This window comes from Loxodonta africana, chromosome 5 (assembly GCF_030014295.1).
Source record: "Loxodonta africana isolate mLoxAfr1 chromosome 5, mLoxAfr1.hap2, whole genome shotgun sequence".
Classification (NCBI taxonomy): domain Eukaryota; kingdom Metazoa; phylum Chordata; class Mammalia; order Proboscidea; family Elephantidae; genus Loxodonta; species Loxodonta africana.
The window spans coordinates 155,194,699-155,220,156 of NC_087346.1; the positions used below are offsets into that span (position 1 = coordinate 155,194,699).

General features: G+C 44.0%; 1 protein-coding gene across 1 annotated transcript in view; it reads right to left on the reverse strand.

The window, feature by feature from the left end:
* The window catches only part of EVC2 (EvC ciliary complex subunit 2), a 183,500-nt gene that overhangs the window by 25,932 nt on the left and 132,110 nt on the right, over window positions 1-25,458 (reverse strand). The gene's annotated exons all lie outside the window — the stretch shown is intronic.

The following is a 25,458-nucleotide window of genomic DNA, read 5'->3' on the forward strand; positions in this document are numbered from 1 at the left end:
AATCTACGTTCAAAAGAATCAATCCTTGAAAACCCTATGGAGCAGTTCTACTCTGACATACATGGGTCGCCACAACGACCCAGTCAGAATCAACGGTAACTGGTTTTTCATGCCTCCATGACCTCTTTAAAGGTGTAAGAAGCAAAGATGTCACTTTGATGACTAAGGTGTGTCTGACTCGTCATGGGCTTTTCAATCATCTCATACGCATGAGAAAGCTGGGCAATGAAAAAGGAAGACAGAAGAATTGCTACGGTTCATTTGTGATTCTGGCAAAGAATATCGAATATACTGTGGTCTGCCAGAAGAACAAACAAATTAATCTCAGAAGAAATACAACCAGAGTGCCCTTAGAAGTGAAAAAAGTGAGGATGGTAACAATTCAGCTTGCTTACTTGGACACGTCATCAGAAGAGACCAATCGCTGGAAAAGGACATCATGCTTGCTCAGTCTTCCCTGTTCTGCAACGGAATGGGATTCAAGCAGACTGTACGGCCGAGTCCCCCGCAAAGATGCAGGACAGAGTGGAGGTGGTCAACATATTTACGCAAACACACGTGGAATAATATTTTTTATTAGAAATAGAGTTTTTACTTTTATTTCAAAAGTACTTTCTTATCTGTGAACCTAAAAATTCCTGACCCCAAATTAATCCTGCCTGTGCCTTAGCTGGAAACCCTGGTGGTGTAGTGGTTAGGTGCTACGGCTGCTAACCAAAAGGTCTGCAGTTCGAATCCACCAGGTGCTCCTTGGAAACTATAGGGCAGTTCGAATCCACCAGGTGCTCCTTGGAAACTATAGGGCAGTTCTACTCTGTCCTATAGGGTCATTATGAGTCAGAATTTACTCGACGGCAATGGGTTTGGTTTTTAGGTTTTGGTGCCTTAGCTGGCCTGTTTTTTCTTCCACCCAAAGGTGTAAGCAATTTTTCTTTCCTATGTGAAAAGCAGTTAATAGCAAACTATGACCTTGTGATTTAATGAAAAAGACCTTAGGCTTACTTAATTTAAATTTCAAAAGATCTTATGGCTGTAGGAGGGTAGAGGGCTGAATTTTTAGCAGCCAGACCAGAGAACTCCTTCTAATCTCAGTGAAAGGGGGAGGGCAGGGCTGTTCAATCAATCAAGTTAAGATTATCCAGTGGTTGATGTATTTATTCTTCTCCCTCCTCTTCTTCTTAGACGTTTCATTGTAACCATCCTACTTTGAGCTATTTGCCTTTTTTTTTTTTATCAGGACGGTCTCCCTACATGCCTATAGAAAAACTGCTCAGAATTAACCTTACACTCAATTTCTTCAAAGTTTTAATTTTTTTAACACACATAACTAAAATGAGGGGGTAAAGCTTTAAGCCTTTTACGTTAGGTACTGTAAGGACAATGCAGAAAATGAATTAAAAAAAGGGAGACTCTCTAAAATCCTCTTTTCTTCTTTGGAAAGCTTAATTTGTTAATTCCAGCACCATGAGACAGTCCCCAGTGAGGGCTTTCATCCTCCGGGAAACACGTGGACAAGGGGCAGATTTGCATTTCTGTGAGGTATCAATGACAGGCTTCATTACATATTCAAGCTATCCAAAATAATACAAGTTCATTTGCAAAATAATACGTTGCTAAACACTGTTTTAAATGGGAGTTTCAAGCACCTTCCTTAGTCTTCTATGACTGCCTGTGGATTTCAGAAAACAAGTTTCTTCTATGGACCCTGACAACCTTTAAATGCAAAATAAAATCAACCCATGTCAACAAACAGAGTTTGTTGGGTTCTAGGGAGTCCAATAAATCCCACCCCTCCTCCCTGACGAAGTTTGGAACCAAATACACCAGTCGTATAACTCCTTCCTTGGAGAAAAGTGAGCAAAGAATGAGGAAAGGCCAGGAGTGCCACCAATACCATCAGTATGTGCTGAGCGAGCCTAGTTTACACAAAACTTGCTAAGAACAAAACGGTAACTCCCTGTTAAACCTTCAGAGCACTAACCACAGCAGGCCAACTGTCCAATGCTAACCCTTGCACCAGAACCTTGAGCCCAAAGGTCAGAGACAGGCTCATTGACATAGTAAAAGTCACTTCCCTAGGAGGAAACTTAACAGGATAATGAGACATGCTAAAGACATTAAAAAAAAAAAAAGTTTTTGGTTTTTTTTTAACAATATGAGGTTAGTACTGTATTGTGTTTACATAGTATGTTAGAAAGTGCAGAAACCTGTAGTTGTATGATTTGCTGAGAACTTCCTCCTTCCTCAGGGCCCCGGTGGTGTTGTGGTTAAGAGCTTGGCTGCCAACCAAAATGTCGGTAGTTCAAATCCACCAGCTGCTCCTTGGAAACCCTATGGGGCAGTTCTATTTTTTTTTTTTTTTATAAGGTCTACACATACAAGTCTACACTATGAGTCAGAATCAACTCGATAGCAATGGTTTGTTTGTTTGTTTGTTTTAACGGGCTCCTCTTGAGGTAGGCAGCCTCAGAGCCCAGCCCTTCTGAGAGACACCTGCTCTGGCTTATCTTCCTAAAAAACACCAAACAAAATAAACTGCCCTTTCTTCTGAAATTGTCCCTGACAAGATAGCCACAGAACAGGTCATAGAGGGCCCCAACCCGCCTCTAGGTGGAGACATAACATGCTAATGAAGAAAAATCCACCTCTTACTCCATCCCTGAGAATTGAACCCTTGTCTAGAGAAAATACAGTCATCCCCAAACCCTGAGCGCCTGCATGAAATTCAGTCATGAATATTCATGATGAATTTGCATTTCCTTGTCTGCTCTCTGCAAAAGCCCACCTCCCCAAGCTGCGTGTGAGCAGTCTTGGAGGAAACAGTCCCGATTGCTCCTTTCCTCGCGTAATGAAATAATGGTGCCTTTCTGATCTCCCACCTCGGCCTCTTGTTTATTGGCTGTACCAAGTCACACCAAGCAAAACCTGGGGTTTTTCACCCAACAACACTCCTTCCTCAGAGTGTAAAATATCTGACCTGTGTAACCCAAGACAGGCAGAATCTGAGGACAGCGTTCTCCTCTGCCTCAGCTTATGCAACAAGCTCAGAATAAATCCTCTCTTTGTTCCTCACCCTGGTGTTGTCCTTCCTGGCCAAGTCACACCGGGCCCGAACCAAGAACTTGAGCTGGGTAACAGCACCAGAAAAAGTCCTTCCACATGGAGAGGGTCAGGACAGTGGTCCGCATCAAGAATCACACGTGAAAAAGGAAAGAGAGGCCCAGATTGACAGATTCCTCTGAAGGCACAGGAAAATCAGAGGACACTGGCCATTGTGGCATACACCAAAAATCAGAGGACACTGGCCATTGTGGCATACACCAAAAATCAGAGGACACTGGCCATTGTGGCATACACCAAAAATCAGGAATAGAGAAACAATGTGGAGATACAGTGACCACTCCTGAATAGGAAAATTGATAACAGACATCTTACTTTGATTTTAAGGTTTTTCTTACCCACGGAACCAGACAGCAACCATAAAAAGCCTGACCCAAACTGCAAAAGCCTGCCAGAAACTGTTCTTTGTTTTGTTTGATAGGTGCCTTTGAGTCAGTTCCCACTCATAGCTACACTAGGTACAACAGAACTAAATGCTGCTTGGTCCTGAGCCATCCTCACAATCATTGGTGTTCTGTTTGAGCCCACTGTCTACCGCAACGCAAATCTGTTTTATCCTGCTAGAAAAGGATATTCTTCAAACCAGTACCTCCTAACTGAAATCTCAAAATGTTTCATGGCTGCAGGTGGGTGGAGGGACAAATTAGCAGCAGACTGGCCAGTCGATCTCAGTAAAAGGGGAAGGCAGGGTTTGGTCAATCAGATTAGCCAATGGTCACTGCCCTGACAGGGAACACCATACAGAATCTCTGATGGAGCAGGAGATCAGTGGGATGCAGACCTTAAATTCTCGTGAAAAGACCAGGCTTAATGGTCTGACTGAGTTTGGAGGTACCCTGACAGTCACTGTCTCCAGACCCTTTGATAGCCCAAGATTGAAACCATTCCCGAAACCAACTCTATAGAAAGGGGTTGGCCTGGACTATAAGACAGACAATGATGCTGGTAAGGAGTGAACATCGTGGCTCAAGTAGACACATGAGACTATGTGGACGACTCCTGTCTGGTGGTGAGATGAAAAGGAAGAGGGGGACAGGAGCTGGTTGAATGGACACGGGGAATACAGGATGGAGAGGAGTAGTGTGCTGTCTCATTAAGGGGAGAGCCGCTGGGAGTGTACAGCGGGCTGTGTGTGGCTTTTGTACGAGAGACTGACTTGATTTGTAAACTTTCACCTGAAGTATAATAAACAAATTAAAAAAAAAAAAACATTAGCCAATGGTTGATCTATATTTCTCCCTCCTCTTCTCTTTATAAGCCTCATTGTACCTAGCTTCTTTGTGCCATTTGTTTCTTCTGGAATCAAAATGATCTCCCCCTATGCATGCAGAATAACTGCTCGGAATAAACCTCAGGTTCAAATTTCAGGGGGTTTTGATTATTTTTAACACTACCAAGTCACACAGGTTCCCCTTTGTGACAAGGACGTCTGTTAACCATAAAGGAGCTCAGAGTTTATCTGCTGTTGTCAGTGTCAATAATCTTATTAAAGGCAGAAAATGGTCAGTGCCATAAGAGAGGTCCCTATGTGCTCCTATAATAAATAGATCAGAGGAAAAAAGGAAGTAGAAGGGTCAGGGAAGGCTTTAGAAAGGAGTTGGCATTTGACCTGGACATTGAAGGACTTAGGAAGGACTTACTACAAGTACAGGCACTGAGGTTGGAGTGTGTGAGGTTCATATGGGAATTAATGAGAAGATAAATCTAAACCTTTGAAGCTTCCTGAGAAATTGACATACCTTTATCATGCAAATGAAGGGTGGCTGGCCAGCCCACAGAGACCACGTCGTGATCTGATGCCAGCTGACCTCAGAAAGGGAGGCATGGTTCAATCAATCACGTTAAGATTACCCACTGACACTGAGTCAATTCAGACTCATAGCGACCCTACAGGACAGAAGAGAACTGCCGCAGAGCGTTTCCAAGGCTGTAAACCTTCACGGAAGCAGACTGCCACATCTTTCTCCCACAGAGAGGCCGGTAGGTTCAAACCATCGACTTTTCGGTTAGCAGCCAAGCACTTCACCACCACTGCTCCTATATTCCGATTAGCCAATGGTTAATTTTCTGCTCTATTTCCTCCTTCCCTCCTTAAAATCTCACTGTAACAGGCCTAAAACCGGCCTTGTGTGGTTCTTTCTGAACGGAAAGGTCTCCCTGTATGCATACAGATTGATTGCTCAAATAAACCGTGTATGCCTTTTTTGTGGGTATGCATGCTTTAGCTTCCATGTGCTTTAATTATTTTTGATACATCCCAATGTTGAAATGAGAAGGCTGGTGAAACCATGTTTAAATATTAGTGTACAATTCGAGACTCTCCATTCTAGTGTCTTGTTGTCGTCATGTGCCCTTGAGTTGATTCCGACTTGTAGCGACCCTGTATGACAGAGTAGGCTGTAATCCTTATGAGAGCAGAACACCGGGTCTTTTCTCCCACAGAGCCACTGGGTGAGTTGATCAATGACCTTTCAGTTAGCAGCCAAGCCCTTAACCATCGCGCCACCAGGGCTCTAGCCCTCTCAAAAATCAGGTTGGCCTAACCCATGTTCTTCTGGATGAGTTCTAAATATCCGGAGGGAGGAGGAAGAGGGAGAGGGCTTAAAACCCTCAATTCCATCTCATATCAGGAGGGGAGCGAACTCAGTAAACATTTCTTGGATTAATATTTGTTGAATGAAATAACAGCTTGTAAATAAGCATCATAAATGCTTACATTTTAGAGATAGAAAAATTTATTTCTATGCATGAAAAGACACCTCCCCCATTAACTATATATTCAAAGTGCAAAAGTCTCAAACAACTAGGGCATTGCCCAGGTGGCACAATGACTAAGTGATCAGCTGCTAACCGAAACCTACCAGCGGCTCCTCGGGAGAAAGACCTGGCAATCTACACCTGTAAAGATTACAGCCTGGGAAACCCTATGGGGCAGTACTACTTTGTCCTGCACAGCTGCTATGAGCTGGAATTGACTCGACAGCAGTGGGTAATTTAAGGAGCCCTGGTGGTGCAGTGGTTAAGCCCTCAGCTGCTCACAAAAAGGTCAGCAGTTCACAACCACCAGCCACTCCGCAGTAGAAAGATGTGGCCATCTGCTTGCATAAAGATCACAGCTTTGGAAAACCTATGGGGCAGTTACACTTTGTCCTATAGGGTCTTCAGTGGTTAAGGTTGTGTGTCAACTTTGCTGGGCCATGATTCTCAGTGGTTTGGCATTTATGTAATAATGTAGTTTGTAATGATGTAATTTGGCAATTATGTAATGATGTAGTTATCCTCCATTTTGTGATACAATGTAAACTCCATGATGAGATCTGACGTGACCAGCAAAATAATTATAAAGGGACTTTCCTCTGGGGTGTAGCCTGCATCTAATACATACGGACATTCTGGCAAACCTTGGTGGTTTTGCTCAATCTAGATCCTGCATCTGGCTTGTCATCATCTCAGTTCCACTTCCTGGAACTTGAGCCAGCAGCCTGCCATCTTACCTGCCGATCCTGGGTTTGTCAGCCACTGAAGCTATCTGAGTCAGGAGAAGCCTCCAGCCTGATACCTGACTCACAGACTTGGACTTGTCAGCCTCCGCAACTGCAGGAGCCATTTCCTTGAGATAAATCTCTCAATCTCTCCCTTCCTCTCTCTCTCTCTCTCTCTCTCTATATGTTGTTGTTGTTGGGTGCTGTCATGTCATTTCCGACTCATAGTGATCCTGTGTAAAAGAGAATGAAGCATTGCCCACTCCTGTGACATTCTCATAATTGTTGTTATGCTTGAACCCATTGTTGCAGCCACTGTGTCAATCCATCTCATTGAGAGTCTTCCTCTTTTAGGCTGACCCTCTACTTTAACAAGCGCGATGTCCTTCCCCAGGGACTGACTCTTCCTGATAACATGTCCATTTTTTTCTTTCCTGTCTTCTTAATGACCTCTTACTTTCTTTATGTATGATGTCCTTGATGTCATTCCACAACTTGTCTGGTCATCAGTCATTAGTGTTCAACACATCAAATCTATTCCTCAGATGGTCTCTAAATTCAGGTGGAATATTCTCAAGGTGATACTTTGGCTCTTATGGACTTGTTCTAATTTGCTTCAGTTTCAACCTGTACATGCATATTAGCAATTGATGGTCTGTTCTGCAGTCAGCCCCTGGCCTTGTTCTGACTGATGATATCAGCTTTTCCATCGTTTCTTTCCAGAGATGTAGTCAATTTGCTTCCTGTGAATTCCATCTGGCAAAGTCCATAAGTATAGTCACAGTTTATGTTGGTGAAAAAAGGTATTTGCAATGAAGAACTCATTGGTCTTGCAAAATTCTATCATGCAATCTCCGGCATCATTTCTGTCACCAGGGCCATATTTTCCAACTACCGATCCTTCTTCTTTGTTTCCAACTTTCGGGTTATACATATTGGCAAAGAATATCGAATATCTTATGGATTGACAGAAGAATGAATAAATCAGTCTTAAAATAAGTGCAGCCAGAATGCTCCTTAGAAGCAAAGATGGCAAGATTTCAACTCAATTACTTTGGAAGGACCAATCATTAGAAAAGAACATGATGTTTGGTAAAGTGGAGGGTCAGTGAAAATGAGGGAAACCCTCAATGAGACAGACGGACACAATAGCCAGAATAATGGACTCACACATACCAACGACGATGAAGATGGTGCAGGACCAGGTGGAGTTCTGTTCTGTTATACATACGGTCACCACGAGTGCGGGCTGGCTCACGGCAACTAACAACACCTGGGGAGTTGAAAATGTGTGTGGGCGGTGAAGGGGGCATTGTGCCATGAGAGGGTGCTGATCTCTTCTCAGCAGACGTTATTTGACTCTTTAAAAGACTGATGCATAAGTTTGATAAAATGGTGAAGTAAAATTTAAAAATGGGCCATATGGAAGAATAGAAAAGAAATAACTACATTCAAACCACGCCAAGATAACCATGGTCACGTCTTACTATGTGAAAGGTGGAAGCAGAACGTAAGAGGAGAAAGGTGGCCTGAAGCCTGACTGCGGAGCCTTGATTGCCAAGCTCAGGAATCAGGATTGTGTTTGGTCAGCAGCTGGAGGCTATGAAATGCCTCTCAGAACAGTGTTTCAGGGAGATGCCTTTGAAGGAGACTGTCTAAAAGGGTAAGAACGGAAAGCGTAGACATGAGGAGAACCATCCGAAGGCTCTCCCTGGCTTCGGGGATGGATGGCGTTTCCCTCTCCTTCCTGAGATGGATTCCCCTGCAATACGTCTTCTTTTCCAAGTTCTGTGAGTGCCAGTGGCATCGGTTTCTCTCTTGTCAGGCCATCTGGAAGCCAGGCATTATTCTCATGCATAAACTGTTGTCACTTCTGGAGGGACAGGCGTGTGAAGAGCCGTTTCTGGAAGGAGTGCCAGCCACCTCTGCATAATTGCCGAGGCAGCTGCAGAAACACAATAGGATGTATGGCGGACACACTGTAGGAGGCCAGCTCCTGAATATTGAAAGGGGTTTCTAGTGAATTGCGCACGCACGCACGCACAGCTTATCATGAGGTCTGGACACGAATGCACGATGGAGGGATGAATGGATTCACGGTAGAAGAACCACCCAGATAGAGGGCAAGATATTACAATAAGACCAGAAACGATAGGTGAGCCGGAAATAGGGTCATCTCATTTTCACTTACATTTCAATGTTCCTAAAGAATATTTTCATCACCCGCCTGTCAGTTTGTTGTACTGTGGTGGCTTACGTGTTGCTGTGATGCTGGAAGCTATGCCACCAGTATTTCAAATACCAGCAGGGTTTTAGTGGAGCTTCCAGACTAGGAGGAAAGGCCTGGCAATCTAGTTCTGAAAATTAGCCAGTGAAAACCTTATGGAACACAAAAGAACAATGTCCAAGTCACTTGGCTTTCACCACATCGTCAGAAGGGATCAAACCGCTAAAGGAGAACATCATGTTTGGATGTTTGGTGAAGTGCAGGGCCAAAAAGGAAGAGGGAGACCCTCAGTGAGATGGATAAATGACAGATTAAGCACGGCATAAAGGAACCCTATTGGCTCAGTGGTTAAGCGATCGGCTGCTAAACCAAAGGTTGGTGGTTTGAACTCACCAGCCTCTCTGCTGCAGAAAGATGTGGCAATCTGCTTCCATAAAGATTACAGCCTCAGAAGCCTTAGGGGGGCAGTTCTACTGCGTCCTGTAGGGTCACTATGAGTCAGAATCAACTCTACGGCAGGGTTTTAAGATGTTGCTGCTTTTAGGGTTTTCTGACTCAGATTTCCCACCTTGCTGCAGGAAGATTTTTCCAAGACACAGGTAAGTCTCCCCTCTTCTCCTCCTTCCTGGAATTTTCATGCCCTCTTCCCCTCCTGGTGGCTTCCTAAGGCACTTGCCTCTGTCAGACCTCCTGCTGTGGGGACCATCCCTGCATGTACCTGTCAAGCCTTGGCCCCAATAAATAACTTGTGCAAAGCTGCTGTCACATGGGAACATCTTTTTTCTCAATCAGCCTTGAGTTCCCTCAAGTTCCCTACACACCTAATATCAAAGCTTCAAAATACGTGAAACGTAAACTGGCAGAGAATGAGAGGAGAAATAGAGTGATCCACAAGTGTAGTTGGAGATTTCAACAGTCTCCTCTCAGTAACTGACAGAAAAAAAGACAGAAAATCAGTAGGAACACAGAAGACTTGACGAGCACGGTCAGCCAAATCAACCTAATTGACATTTATGCAACACTCAGCCCCAAACAGCAGATTCCACATTCTTATCAAGGAAATTTGGAATGCTGACCAAAATGGAGCAGAGTTTTGGCCATCAGTGGAATCTCAATAAATTTAAATGGATTTAAAGAGATTGAAATCAGACAAGGTATGATCTCTGACAACACAGACTCAAACTAGAAACTAGTAAGAGAAACAAGCACAGTCGATGAGAATGTCTACAAATAACACGAAGACACCTGAAAACTCACCAAACGTTTAAGCATTCGATCGTCCACTTCTAAATAACCCATGAGTGAAAGAAGAAATCACACTTGAAGATATTTTGAACTGAATGAAAAAAAAACTCAACATATAAAAAATTGTGGGCGGCTCCTACAGCAATGCTTATAGAGAAATTCGTAGTATCATCGAATTATATTTAAAAGGAAGAAAGGACTCCAATCAAAAATTTAAGTTTCCACCTTGTTGTGTGTCATCAAATCAGTTTCTGACTTAGAGGGAAATGGACAGAATAGAATTGCCCCTAGGGTTTCCTAGGCTGTAATCTTTATGGGAGCCTATCCCCAGATCTTTTCTTCCCCGGAATCACTGGTGGACAGCTGAGCATTCCGAAAGGTTGGTGGTTCGAACCCACCAGTTGCTCCTCGGGAGAAAAGACCTGGTGATCTGCCCCTGTAAAGATTACAGCCTAGGAAACCCTGGAGGCAGTTCTACTCTGTCCTATAGGGTCTCTAGGAGTTTCCACTTAGGAAACTAAAAAACTGAAGAGCAAATTAAACCCAAAGTAAGCAAAAGGAAGGAAATAATAAAAGATAAGAGCAGAAATCAAATAAGATTTAAAAACAGAAATATAATAGAGAAAAATAAAAGCCAAAGCTCGTTATTTGAAAAACCAGTCAATAAAACTGATCAACTTTTAGCCAGACTGATCAAGGAAAAAGAGAGAGTGAAAGAAGACATAATTTCTCCCATCCATCACTACAGATCCTAAATAAACAGCAGATGAAATGGGAATATTATGAACGATTTTATGCCAGGGAATTTGCCAACTTGCATTAAGTGAAAGAGAGGGTCCAGTACAGATTTACCAGTATAATTCACAACATTCATAGACAAAAAGAGATTATCATAAGCATCTTTCCATAGATGCTGGAAAAAGAGTGATAGAGTTCAATACCTATTTATGATTTTAAAAAACTCAGCAAAGTAGGAATAAAAAGAAATTTCTCCATTTGCTAGGTTGTGGGGTAAACACAACTATAACAAACACTGTACTTAACAGAACATTTTAAACTCATTCTGTTTAAGAGCAAAAACAAGAAAATTATTAACATATTGGGAGAAAGATGTGGCTGACAATCACTTTCACAAAGATTTACAGCCTTGGAAGCCCCAGAGAGCAGTTCTACTCTGTCCTAGAGGGTTGCTATGAGTTGGACTCGACTTGAAGGCAGTGCGTTTGGTTTGTTTTTGTTTTTGGTTTAACATAGCACCAAGGGTCCTTATTAACACAGTAAGAGAAAGAAATGAGGTGTATGGATTGGAAGAGAAGTTATAAAACTGTAATTATTTGTACTTATTATGATAAAGTGTGCAAAAAAAAAAATCAACAGAATCAACTATCCTCACAACCATTCTAAGAAGTGAGTGGCTCTCTTACCCACATTTTACAGACGAGCTCAGTGAGGCAGAGAGGTTACATCTCCCAAGGTCACACAGCTAGAAAGTGGCAAAGGTAGGACTTGGATCCAGCAATCTGGCTCCAGAGATAGAACAAAAAGGGAGTCTGAAAAGACTTATAAAAATTTCTTTATACCAGTATCAAAAAAAGTCAAGAATAAAATCAGAAATAGGTTATCATTTACAATTGCAACCACCTGTAATGTATCCAGGAATCACCATAAAGAACACACAAGACCTTTACGTATAAGATGACCATATATTTAACACCCAACCTGAGAGTGAAAGAGGGAGCTCATGGGGAAGGTACCTGGCTATCATGTGGGAAATCTGGACTGTCCCAAGCAAATCTGAATGTATGGTTACCCTAATATGGAAGCAATTATAAAATTCTAAGCTGCCATCAAGTCAACTCCAATTCATGGCAATCCCACGTGTGTCAGAATAGAATTATGCTCCATCGGGTTTTCAGTGGCTGATTTTTTGGAAGTAGATCACCTGGCCTTTCTTCAGAGGCACCTCTGGGTGGACTCAAACCTCCAACTTTTCAGCTAGCAGCTGAGCACATTAACAGTTCACACCACCCAGGGACTCCACTAAAGATCATAAAAGGTGATCTGAATAAAATAAGAAACATTCCATCTTTTCAGGTGAGATGAAAATTCTCAAATTAATCTCTAAATTCAAAGCAATCAAAAACAGAAATTTATTTAGGAGCTTGATTAACTCTTCTAAAATGCGTATGCCCACCCAAGGCTCTCAGGTTGAAAATTCTGCATCTCTGAGCTTGCAACAAGCCCATCGGAAAGACCGGCTGAGTATCCCATTTTTCATAGGAGCAATCTGGCCTCTTGGGACTGCTGCCTGGGACCAGAGCTGACACCTTACGCCCTTAACCCATGGGCAGCCGGGGAGCTCATGTCTGTCTGGCTGGCTCTTTCTTCCTTCCTCATCTAGCCATACCATTCTTTCTGAATAATTCACACAACCGCTCACTCAAGGTGGGGCTACAGATTAGCTGGGTGGATTTTCTATCTGAAAGCTGGATTCGAACTTCCAAATGGTTGACAGACAAATCAGTTTCTCTCCCAAAACTGAGAGTACCTTAAGAGCAAAAACCTAGAACTGTGTCCAGTCCCGAGGAAGAAAAACCAGCTGCCATCATGTCAACTCCAACTCATGGCACCCTTGTGTGTCAGAGTAGAGCTGTGCTCATAGAGTTTTCAGTGGCTGCCTTTCAGAAGTAGATCACCAGCCTTCCTGGGTGAACTCTAACCTGCAACGTTTTGGTTAGCAGTCAAGCCCATTAGCCATTTGCACGACCCAGGAGGTTCAGAGAACGTTCCACAAAATGTTCCTTCAAGGAGGAGGAACAAGAAGGAGGAAGCAGGAAAAGGGGAGGTGGAGAAGGGCAAGGAAAAGAAAGAAAATGGCGGAAAGGGGAGAGGGATGGAAGGAAGAGCATCCCAGGGTCCTTCTGGGAAGTTCCAGGCTTCTCACTGGAAGAGCCAGATGCAGTCCCGATGTCGGAAAGGGAAGACATGGCTGATGGGACAGACACTCCATTCAAAGCCCAGCTCCACCACTCACTCACCGTGTGAGCTCTCCAGATCTTTCTTTCACCATCTACCAGATGGAAGAGTCCAGAGAAGGGGCTTACAGTGTGGGGTTGAAGGTTGGAGTGGATATCTGGGGCACATTCTAGTAAGAAAGGGGGCACCCAGCAGGTGCTCCCAGAGAGCTTTACAACTCCAGCCATAAACCCAAATCTCCTTTGGGGGTACTAGGTAGCCCACCAGGCTGGGCTTACAACCATCTCTTGGGCAGTCATTGGCAAAGCCCAGCTCCATATTTCCAGCTACATAAACTCTGAGGGACTTTGCAGTCTTGAAACCTGATCAAACCATTCTCAGCTGTTGGGGCTGTCATTTTCATCAGCAATTACCCTGCAAATAAAAAATCCGAACCGACAACACGCAGTGCTGAGAGATGCAGCTGATACATTTCAGGAGCAACATCAAAGCCACTGACTCAGGTAGGCTTCTTGTATTGGCATTTGCCACAATGAAATAGCCACTCCTGGAGATGGCCTGTCATTCAAAGGCCACAGCTGACAAATGCCTTCAGTGGATGCCATCTTGATCTCATCTGCTTTCTCCTTGAGGCCCGGGCTAGGCAGCATGTGAGCTTCTCAACTATCAGCAGAAATGAGTATTGTACTCCACTTCAAAGTTGAAAACACCTTCCCACCCACCTGCACCTCCCAAAAACCCTGTGATGAGTGGGTTATCATTGCTACCATCTTCATTTTTTAGATGCAAGAGCCAAGGCATGTTTGTTCCTTATTATGCAACTGTCTTGGAGGAAGTACAGCCAGAATGCTCCTTAGAAGCGAGGATGGTGAGACTCCATCTCACTTACTTTGCACATGTTATCAAGAAGGATGAGGCCATGAAGAAGGAGATCATGTTGGGTAGAAAACCAAAACCAAACCCATTGCCATTGAGTAAATTGCAACTCATAGTGACCTTACAGGACAGAGTAGAACTGCCCCATAGGGTTTCCAAGGAGCAGCTGGTAGATTCGAATTGCTGACCTTTTGGTTAGCAGCCAAGCTCTTAATCACTTTGCCACCAGGGCTTCTGTTGGGTAGAGGAACAGTGAAAACGAGGGAACCCTTCACAAGATGGATTGACACAGTGGCTGCAACAATGGCTCAAACATACCTACAATTGTGAGGATGGCGCAGGACCAGGCAACGTTTCATCTGTTTTACACAGGGTTGGTATGAGTCAGAGACAACTCGCCAGCACCTAACACGCAACTGTGAGAATATTTCCTGCCAACCTTGATGAGCTTTTGCTCAGGAGGCCGCAGGCACAGAGGTGAGAACAGACGGAGAGAACCTCAGGTTCAAGTGCTGGATCCGCTATCACATACCTGCAAGAACCTGGGCGAATTCATTAACCACCCCAAGACTCAATTTCTGCATCTGTAAAACCAGGGAGCCCTGGTGGTGCAGCGGTTCAGTGCTCAGCTGCTAACCAAAAGGTCGGCCATTTGAACCCACCACCTACTCTCCTGGAGAAAGATGTGGCAGTCTGCTTCCATAAAGATTACAGCCTTGGAAACCCTATGGGGCAGTTCTACTCTGTTCTGCGGGTCACTATGAGTTGGGATCAATTCGACAGCAGTGGGTTTGGGTTTTTTTCTTTCCCTTTAAAAATAATCCTCAGAATATTGTAATTTAAAAAAACTGAAGAATATTGAAACAAAATACAAAAGAAAAGTAAAAGTAGTAAATACAAAGCATGAAGAATTTCAAAATGAAATAAAACTCACAAACAGAACAAAAGCAAGGAGAAAAAGAAAAGAAGGAATAAAAGCAATATTTTATCCCTGCCACCAAGAGAAACTATTATAGGAGTTAAAAACTCAAAACTACAGGCAGGAATGGGCTTGGTTCCTTCCATTAAAATGACAAGTTTGAGCAAAGAATAAAATGGGTCCCCACAGTCAAGGATCCATAACAAGACTATTGTTAGTTGCCGTCAGTAGCTCCGACTCACTGTGACCTTACACATAAAGAAGGAGACTATGTCTGGTCTTGCACCATCTTTGTGATTGTTGGTACATTTGAGTGCGTTGTTGTAGCTGTGGTATCAATTCATGTCGTTAAGGATTTTCCTAATTTTTGATGACTCTCTATGAAATATGATGACTTCTTCTAGTGCTTGGCCTTTCCTAAGGACGTGACCAAGGTTGTCAGGTCACTGAAAGTGAAGAGGACTTGAAGCACTTACTGATGAAGATGAAAGACCAGAGCCTTCAGTATGGATTACATCTCAACATAAAGAAAACAAAAATCCTCACAACTGGGCCGACAAGCAACATCATGATAAACAGAGAAAAGGTTGAAGATGTGAAGGACTTCATTTTACTTGGATCCACAGTCAACATTCATGGAAGCAGCAGTAAAGAAATCAAAAGACTCGTTGCACTGGGTAAATTGGCTGCAAAGGACCTCTTTAAAGTGTAGAAACAACGCCGAAGATCAAACGATAGAATTTTATAAGACCAACAACTTCTTCATTGCAAATACCTTCTTTCACCAACATAAACAGTGACTACACACATGGACTTCACCAGACGGAACACACAGGAATCAAATTGACTACATCTGTGGAAAGAGACAATGGAAAAGCTCGATATCATCAGTCAGAACAAGGCCAGGGGCCGACTGTGGAATAGACCATGAATTTCTCATATGCAAGTTCAAGCTGAAACTGAAGAAAATCAGAGCAAGTCCACAAGAGCCAAAATATGACCTTGAGTATATCCTACCTGAATTTAGAGACCATCTGAAGAACAGATTTGACGCACTGAACACTAGTGACCGAAGACCAGACGAGTTGTGGAATGACATCAAGGACATCGTCCATGAAGAAAGCAAGAGGTCACTGAAAAGACAGGAAAGAAAGAAAAGGCCAAGGTGGATGTCAGAGGAGACTATGAAACCTGCTCACGAAAGTCAAGCAGCTAAAGCAAAGGGAAGAAATGATGAAGAACAAGACATGAGATTTCAAAGGGCAGCTCAAGAAGACAAAGTAAAGTATTATAATGACATTTGCAAAGAGCTGGAGATAGAAAACCAAAAGGGAAGAACACACTCAGTGTTTCTCAAGCTGAAAGAACTAAAGAAAAAATTCAAGCCTCGAGTTGCAACAATGAAGGATTCTATGGGGAAAATATTAAACGACGCGGGAAGCATCAAAAGGAGATCGAAGGAATACAGAGTCATTATGCCAAAAAGAATCAATGTTCAACCATTTCAAGAGGGAGCATATGATCAGGAACCGATGGTACTGAAGGAAGAAGTCCAAGCTGCTCTGAAGACATTGGCAAAAACAAGGCACCAGGAATTGATAGAATATCAATTGAGATGTTTCAACAAACAGATGCAGTGCCAGGGGTGCTTACTCATCTATGCCAAGGAATATGGAAGACAGCTTCCTGGCCAACTGACTGGAAGAGATTCATATTTATGCCTATTCCCAAGAAAGGTGACCCAACCCAATGCGGAAATTATAGAACAATATAATCAATATCACACTCAAGCAAAATTTTGCTGAAGATCACTTAAACACGGCTGCAGCAGCATATCAATAGGGAATTGCCAGAAATTCAGGCCGGTTTCAGAAGATGGTGTGGAACCAGAGATATCACTGCTGATGTCAGAAGGATCCTGGCTGAAAGCAGGGAATACCAGAAGGATGTTTACCTGTGTTTTATTGACTATGCAAAGGCATTCAACTGTGTGGATTATAACAAATTATGGATAACATTGGGAAGAATGGGAATTTCAGAACACTTAATTGTACTCATGAAAAACCTGTACATAGATGAAGAGGCAGTTGTTTGGACAAAACAAGGGGATACTGATTGGTTTAAAGTCAGGAAAGTGTGCGTCAGAGTTGTGTCCTTTCACCATACCTATTCAATCTCTACGCTGAGCAAATAATATGAGAAGCTGGATTATATGAAGAAGAATGGGGCATCAGGATTGGAGGAAGACTCATTAACAACCTGAGTTATGCAGGTGACACAACCTTGCTTGCTGAAAGTGAAAAGGACTTGAACCACTTGCTAATGAAGATCAAAGACCACAGCCTTCAGTATGGGTTGTACCTCAACATAAAGAAAACAAAATCCTCACAATTAGACCAATGAGCAACATCATGACAAATGGAGAAAATACTGAAGTTGTCAAGAATTTCATTTTACTTAGATCCACAATCAACAGCCATGGAAGCAGCAGTCAAGAAATAAAACGACGCATTGCATTGGGTAAATCTGCTACAAAGGACCTCTTCAAAGTGTTGAAGAGCAAAGATGTCACCTTGAAGACTAATGTGCGCCTGACCCAAGCCATGGTATTTTCAATTGCATCGCATGTGAAAGCTCGACAATGAATAAGAAAGACCAAAGAATTGCTGCCTTTGAATTGTGGTGCTGGCGAAGAATATTGAATGTACCATGGAGTGTCAAAAGAACAAACAAATCTGTCTTAGAAGAAGTACAACCAGAATGTTCCTTAGCAGCAAGGATGGCAAGACTGCATCTTACATACTTTGGACATGTTGTCAGGAGGGATCAGTCCCTGGAGAAGGACATCATGTTTGGCAAAGTACAGTCAGCAGAAAAGAGGAAGACCCTCAACGAGGTGGATTGACAGTGGCTGCAACAATGAGCTCAAGCATAAGAACAATTAATTGTAAGGATGGCGCAGGACCAGGCAGTGTTTCATTGTATTGTGCATAGGGTCGCTATGAGTTGGAACCAACTTGACGGCACCTAGCAACAACGACAAAGTGTTGAAAAGCAAAGATGTCACCTTGAGGACTAAGGTACACCTGACCGAAGCCATGGTGTTTTCAATTGACTCATAAGCATGTGGAAGCTGGACAATGAATAAGGAAGACCAAAGAAGAATTGACACCTTTGAATTGTGGTGTTGGTGAAGAACATTGAGTATACCATGGGCTGTCAGAAGAACGAATGAATCTGTCTTAGAAGAAGTACAACCAGAATGCTCCTTAGAAGCAAGGATGGTGAGACTTCATTTCACATAGTTTGGACATGTTATCCGGAGGGACCAGTCCCTGGAGAAGGATATCATGCTTGGTAAAGCAGAGGGTCAGCAAAAGAGAGGAAGACCCTCAACAAGATGGATTGACACAGTGGCTGCAATGACGAGCTTGAACATAGCGATTGTGAGGATGGTGCAGGACCAGGCAGTGTTTCATTCTGTGGTACATATGCACCTTACAACCACTGCCACTGTGTGCTCTCTACCCAGTCCTTCATCCTGGGACTCTTCCATTTCAATGATCCCAGTGAGACCCAACCCCTCTTTCCCAGCCTGGCTCTGAGATCTCTCCTCCACCGGCCTGCCTTCCCATCACCTGCTGTGACCCAACAGCCCAGCATGGCCTGCTCTGTATGGGGCTTCACATTCTTGGGCTTCCTCCAAACCTCCCTGGCTCAGGCTATGCATCCTCTCTGCCAAACCAAATTCCAACTTTTCCTTCTCCAAGAGCGCTTTTCCGACAAGGTCCTCCTGAGCTCTGACTGCAAGTGAAGAGTACCTGAAGCACTCAGGCAGGATCATGGACTGGCCTGGATTGGAGGGATGCTCCCCCACCCCGATGTGCTACGGTTTTCTGCCTGGGACAGAGCTCACTCAGTGCAGCTCCCAGCCTCTCTCTGCCCTTTCCTCTTCCTCATTTTATGGAATAAATTCTGTACGCTCAATACAGGTATTGGAAACCTAGCCCCTGTACCTGTGGAGAGGTCCCTGGGTGGCACAAATGGTTTGCTCTTGACCACTAAGCTAAAGGTCTACGGTTCCAACCCACCTAGCAACACCACAGAAGAAAGGGCTGACAATCTGCTCCAGTGAAGGATACAACCAATAAAACCCTATCGGGCAGTTCTACTCTGTAACCCATGGGGTTGTCACAAGTCAGAATCCACACAACAGCAACAAGGTATACCAATTGTTTGGAAATAGGGCTTTCTTTGTTATGTTAATGAGGCTATATATATATACACCATACCGTACCCGTTGCTGTCAAGTTGATTCTGACTCATAGTGACCCTAAAGGACAGAGTAGAACTGCCCCATAGAGTTTCCAAGGAGCGCCTGGTGGATTTGAACTGCCGACCTTTTGGTTAGCAGCTGTAGCTCTTAACCACTACACCACCAGGGTTTACATAAATATACATACATACACATACACACACATATACATATAGATGTCAGTGTAGGGTGTGTCCTAAACCTAATCACTCCTGAGGGACAGAGAGAGCAGATAAGACACAGAAACGAGAACACACAGGGAAAGACAGATACTACCTGATGATGAAGAGGCCAGATGAATCTCCAAGCCCAGGAATCCCAAGGATGACCAGCTGCTGGAAGGTGGAAACGGAGCCCCGGTGGAGCAGCAACTAAGCGCCCTGCAGTTAACCCAAAGGATGGTGATTGGAACCCAGCCAGTGGCTCTGCGGGAGGAAGCCCTGGCCATCTGCTCCTGTCGGACGGAGCCTAGGGAACTCCATGGAGAGGGTTACTCCGTCACACGGAGCTGCTACGAGTTGAAAATAGACACAGCTACATCCAGTGTCAACAACAGACACTGAACCAGAGACCTCTCCTCAGAGCCAGGCCCTGAGTTCAGACTACTAGCCTCCTAAACTGTGAGAAAATAAATTCGTGTTCTTTAAAACCAGCCACTTCTGGTATCTCTGTTACGGCAGCACCGTCGTTAGGTGCCATCGAGTCAGTTCTGAGTCACAGCAGCCCTACGTACGACAGGACCAGACACTGCCGGCTCCCGCGCCATCCGCGCAGTCACTGCTGTGGCCCTTCCTAACGACACGCCCGAACGCTGTCCGCGCAGTCACTGCTGTGGTCCTTCCTAATGACACACGCCCGAAGTATGGTGAGACGAGTCGTACCTTCCTCACCTCTAAGGAACACTCTGTCTTCCGAGACGGATTTTCCTTTCTCCTGGCAGCCCATGGTATATCCGATATTCTTGGCCAACGCCGTAATCCAGAGGCACCAGTCCTTCTCCAGGCCTCCATGTTCACCACTCAGCTCTCTCAGGCATATGAGGCAGTTGAAACTCCGTGGTTTGGGGTGGCAGCACCTTAGTCCTCAAAGTGACATCTTGGCCTTTTAACACTTTAAAGAGGTCTTTTGCAGCAGACTGGCCAAATGCAACACATCCTTCGATTTCTTGACTATTGCTGCCATGGCCGTTGGCTGTGGATCCAAGGAAAATGAAATCCTTCCCAACTTCAACCTTTTCTCCATTTATCATGATGCTGCTTGGTGGCCCAGTTGTGAGGATTTTTGTTTTCTTTATGTTGAGGTGTAATCCATACTGAAGGCTGTGGTCTTTGATCTTCATCAGCAAGTGATTCAAGTCCTCTTCACTTTCAGCAAGCAAGGTTGTGTCATCTGCATAACGCAGGTTGTTAATGAGTCTTCCTCCAATCCTGATGCCCTGTTCTTCTTCATATAGTCCAGCTTCTCGGATTATCTGCTCAGCACACAGATTGAGTAAGTATGGTGAAAGGATACAACCCGACGCACACATTTCCTGATTTAAATCAAGCAGTATCCCTTGTTCTGTTAGAAAGACTGCCTCTTCATCTATGTACAGGTTCCTCATGAGCACAATTAAGTGTTCTGAGTTCCCATTCTTTGCAATGTTACCCATAATTTGTTATAATCCACACAGTCAAATGCCTTTGCATAGTCCATAAAACACAGTTAAACATCTTTCTGGTATTCTTTGCTTTCAGCTAGGATCTATCTGACATCAGCAATGATATCCCTGGTTCCACATCCTCTTCCTGAATCCTGCTTGACTTTCTGGTAGTTCCCAGTCGATGTACCGCTGCACTGTTTTTAGATGATCTTCAGCAAAATTTTACTTGATTGTGATATTAATTATATAGTTCAATAATTTCCCAATTCCGTTGGTTACCCTCCTTGGGAATGGGCACAAATATGGATCTCTTCCAGTTGGTTGGCCAGCTACGGCCAGGTAGCTGTCTTCCGAATTTCTTGGCATAGATGAGTGAGCACCTCTAGCGCTCAGCTGTTTATTCAAACTTCTCACTTGGTATTCTGTCAATTCCTGGAGGCTTGTTTTTCGCCAATGCCTGCAGTAACACTGGTTCTTGAATACATGCTACCTCCTGAAATGGTTGAATGTCAACCCACTCCTTTTTGAACAGTGATTCTGTGTATTCTTTCCATCTGCTTTTGATGCTTCCAGCATCGTTTAATATTTTCCCCATAGAATTATTCAATATTACAAGTTGAGGCTTGAATTATTGCTTCCTTTCTTTCAGTGTGAGAAATGTGGAGTGTGTTCTTCCCTTTTGGTTTTCTAACTCCACGTCTTTGCATATTTCATTATACTACTTCACTTTGTCTTCTCAAGCTGCCTTTTGAAATCTTCTGTTCAGCTCTTTTACTTCATCATTTCTTCCTTTTACTTTAGTTACTCGACTTTCAAGAGCAAGTTACAGAATCTTTTCTTCTGACATCCATTTTGGCCTTTTGTTTCTATCCTGTCTTTTTAATGACCTCTGGCTTCCTTCACGTATGATGTCCTTCATGTCTTTCCACAGCTCATCTGGTCTTTGGTCATTAGTGTCCAACGTGTCAAATCTATTCTTGAGATGGTCTCTAAATTCAGGTTGAATATACTCAAGGTCGTACTTTGACTCTCATCAACTTGTTCTAATTTGCTTCAGTGTCAACTCGAACTTGCATATGAAAAATTGATGGTCTGTTCCACAGTCAGCCCCTGGCCTTGTTCTAACTGATAATATTGAGCTTTTCTATCATCTCTTTCCACAGATGTAGTCGATTTGATTCCTGTGTGTTCCATCTGGCGAGGTCCATGTGTATAGCTGCCGTTTATATTGGTGAAAAAAGGTATTTCCAATGAACAGGTCATTGGCCTTGCAAAATTCTGTCATGCAATCTCTAGCATTGTTTCCACCACCAAGGGCATATTTTCCAACTACTCATCCTTCTTCTTTGTTTCAAACTTTCACATTCCAATCACCAGTAATTACCAATGCATCCTGACTGCATGTTCAATCAATTTCAGCCTGCGGAAGCTGATAAAAATCTTCAGTTTCTTCATCTTTGGTCTTAGTGGTTGGTGCATAAATTTGAATAATCATCGTAATAACTGGTCTTCCTTGTAGGCATATGAAAATTATGCTATCACTGACAACGTTGTACTTCAGGATAGATCTTGAAATCTTCTTTTTGATGAGGAATGCAATGCTATTCTTCAAGTTGTCATTCTTGGCATAGTAGACCACGTGATTGTCCGATTCAGAATGGCCAACACCGGTCCATTTCAGCTCACTAATGCCTAGGGTATCGATGTTTATGCATTCCATCTCATTTTTGACAATTTCCAATTTTCCTACATCCATAATTCATACATTCCATGTTCTGATTATTAATGGATGTTTGCAGCTGTTTCTTCTCATTTTGAGTCATGCCACATCAGCAAATGAAGGTCCCGAAAGCCTGGCTCCATCCACGTCATTAAGGTCAACTCTTCCTTGAGAAGGCAGCTCTTCCCCAGTGGTCTTTTGAGTCCCTTCCAACCTGAGGGGCTCATCTTCTGGCACTATATAGGACAACATTCTGCTGCTATTCATAAGGTTTTCACTGGCTAATAATTCTTTTCAGAAGTAGACTGCCAGGTCCTCCTTCCCAGTCTGTCTTATGTTGGAAGCTCAGCTGAAACCTGTTCGCCATGGGTGACCCTGCTAGTATTTGAATACAGGTGGTACAGCTCCCAGCTTTACAGCAATACGCAAACTCCCATAGTACAACAAACTGACAGACGGGTGGGGGCACTCAGCTTGGTCCCTGCTATAAAGAAAGCAGAGAAACAAAAGGCAGAAAGGCAGTGGGGCAGTGCAGGGTCGGGTAGTCAGGGGCTTAATGGCTCTGCCAGAGAGCAGGGAGTGAAGACGATAGGTGGGGAGACTCTGGAGTTGGTTGGGGGGAATGGACCCAGGCGACAGGTGGGGGAAGGGGGCTGGAGGTCATTAGTGTTCAACATGTCAAATCTATCCTTGACATGGTCTCTAAATTCAGATGAGATACACAAAAGGTCGTACTTTGGCTCTCATGGACTTGTTTTAATTTTCTTCCATTTCAACAGCAGCACTAGCTAACTAATACACCCTTGTTAGAAAATGCAGGTAAACTGGGCAGGCTTGCCTCTGCAACTTCCTCACTTCTTTGGAGGTTCAACTTCTTTTCTGCTCTTCCAGGGACAGGCAGCCACCTCCCCCCGCCATGTGTCCTCTGGTGTTGCCTTTGATTGGGTGGTTGTTTACTTCTGGGGCTGATGTGCAAGCCCACTTGTCTCTCCCACTCATTTATATCCCCTGAATTAGTCTTCAGCAATAAGAAAGATAATTTTCTAGCCTCTCTCTCAACATTTATTACTTAATAAGACTTAGTCTTATTTCCCAACTTCATACAGAACCTGAAGGGACAGAGGTGCAATTTGTTGGGTCCCTTAAGACATTAGCCACCTGACCTCCCTGGGAGGAGTGACTGACCTTGCCCAGAGCAGTCTCCGTGGCTCTTCACTGGTTATGGATTTGTGTCCTGAGAAACACACACATACTGCAAAATATCTACAAACCAGGCAAAGCCCATGCACAGAAGGTCGGAACAACAGCGGCAGCTCCAAAATGGGGTTTCATACACCCATTCACTGCACATGACTTTTCTTGGAAACCTCTTCTTTGCTGAGACCTGAAGGAGACAGAGGTCTCCGGGTGGTTCAAATAACCCAGTGGCACTGTGGAAGAAAGGCCTGGCAACCTACCTCAACTACGATTACAGTCAAGAAAACCCTGCATAGCTCAGTTGTACTCCATAACACATGGGGTTGCTATGAGTCGGAATTGACTCAACAGCACTGTTTGGCTTTGGGTTTGAGGGAGACAGGCAGACACTAAGGTGATAATTACACGGTGTCAACTCTTAAGTGTTACCTGCTCAGAAGGGCCTTTCCTGACCCTCCTACCTACAGCCAATCCACGCCCACCCCAGCCCACCTTCACGATCACATTATCCAGGCGTGGATTACCCAAAAAGCAAGGTAAGCACTGGGTAACCCATCCCGTCAGGGATTGTAAATTTGATAAGAGGCTTTGATTCTGCAGGCAGGTGCTGCGAGGTTGGGAGAGAGACAGATGCCAGTCATACCTAGAAGCAGAATCTTTGACATGGTGAAAAAATGTGAAATTGCTCACTACAGATGATCTGGTAAGCAAGGTAAGCACCATGCCTACCTTGCTTATTGGATAACCTGTCCCTGACATCATCGTATTTGCTTCTTTGATAGTACTGATCACAGTCTGTAACTGCTGTTTGCTTAAGTGTTTATTATCTGTCTCCCTCACCAGAAAGTGTGCCCCTTGAGAGCAGGGAGCAAGACCATCTCAGTCATTGCTGCACCCCAAAGTTCATTAGTACAGTGCCTGGGACATTGCTGTCTCCCCAAAATACTTGTGGAATGAGCGAACAATGTGATAATTGATATGATAAGGAAGAAAACTGGGAGGACGGTGGGGGGAGAAGACAAGTGGGTGTCCAGGTAAATCCAGGGAGGCTTCCTGGAAAAGGTAACACCTGAAGACAGACGCAACACCTTAGGGCAGCGAAGGACAAAATTCATTGTTCCACATAAAGAAAGGTGGAAAGGAAATCCCAGGAAGAGGGAAGAGCATGAATAGAAGCACCGTGTGGTATGTGCTGAAACATAAAGCAGTAACAGGGAGTGAGGAGAAATGTGGCTGGAGAGGGGAGCCAGGCCGCTTGTGAGAGCACCGAGGAGGGTGTGATCCCACCAGCTGGTGAAGCATGCTGAGTATACCATGGACTGCCAGAAAGACAAACAAATCTGCCTTGGAAGGCTACAGCCAGAATACTCCTTAGAAGCACAGGTGGCAAGACTTCTCATGTACTTTGGACCTGTTATCAGGAGGGACCAGTCCCTGGAGAAGGACATTATGCTTAGTAAAGAAGAGGGTCAGTGAAAAAGAGGAAGACCCTCAGTGAGATGGACTGACACAGTGGCTGCAACAATGGGTTCAAGCATAACAACCATAGTGAGGATGGTGCACGACCAGGCAGTGTTTCTTTCTGTTGTACATACGGTCGCTGTGAGTCAGACCCGACTCGGTGGCACCTAACAACAACAACAAGTGAAATGACATCTGCACATGACTCTGGCAGAGCCAGGCACAAATACGGCAGCAACCACGGTCAGTGGCGGCAGCAACCACGGTCAGTGGCGGCA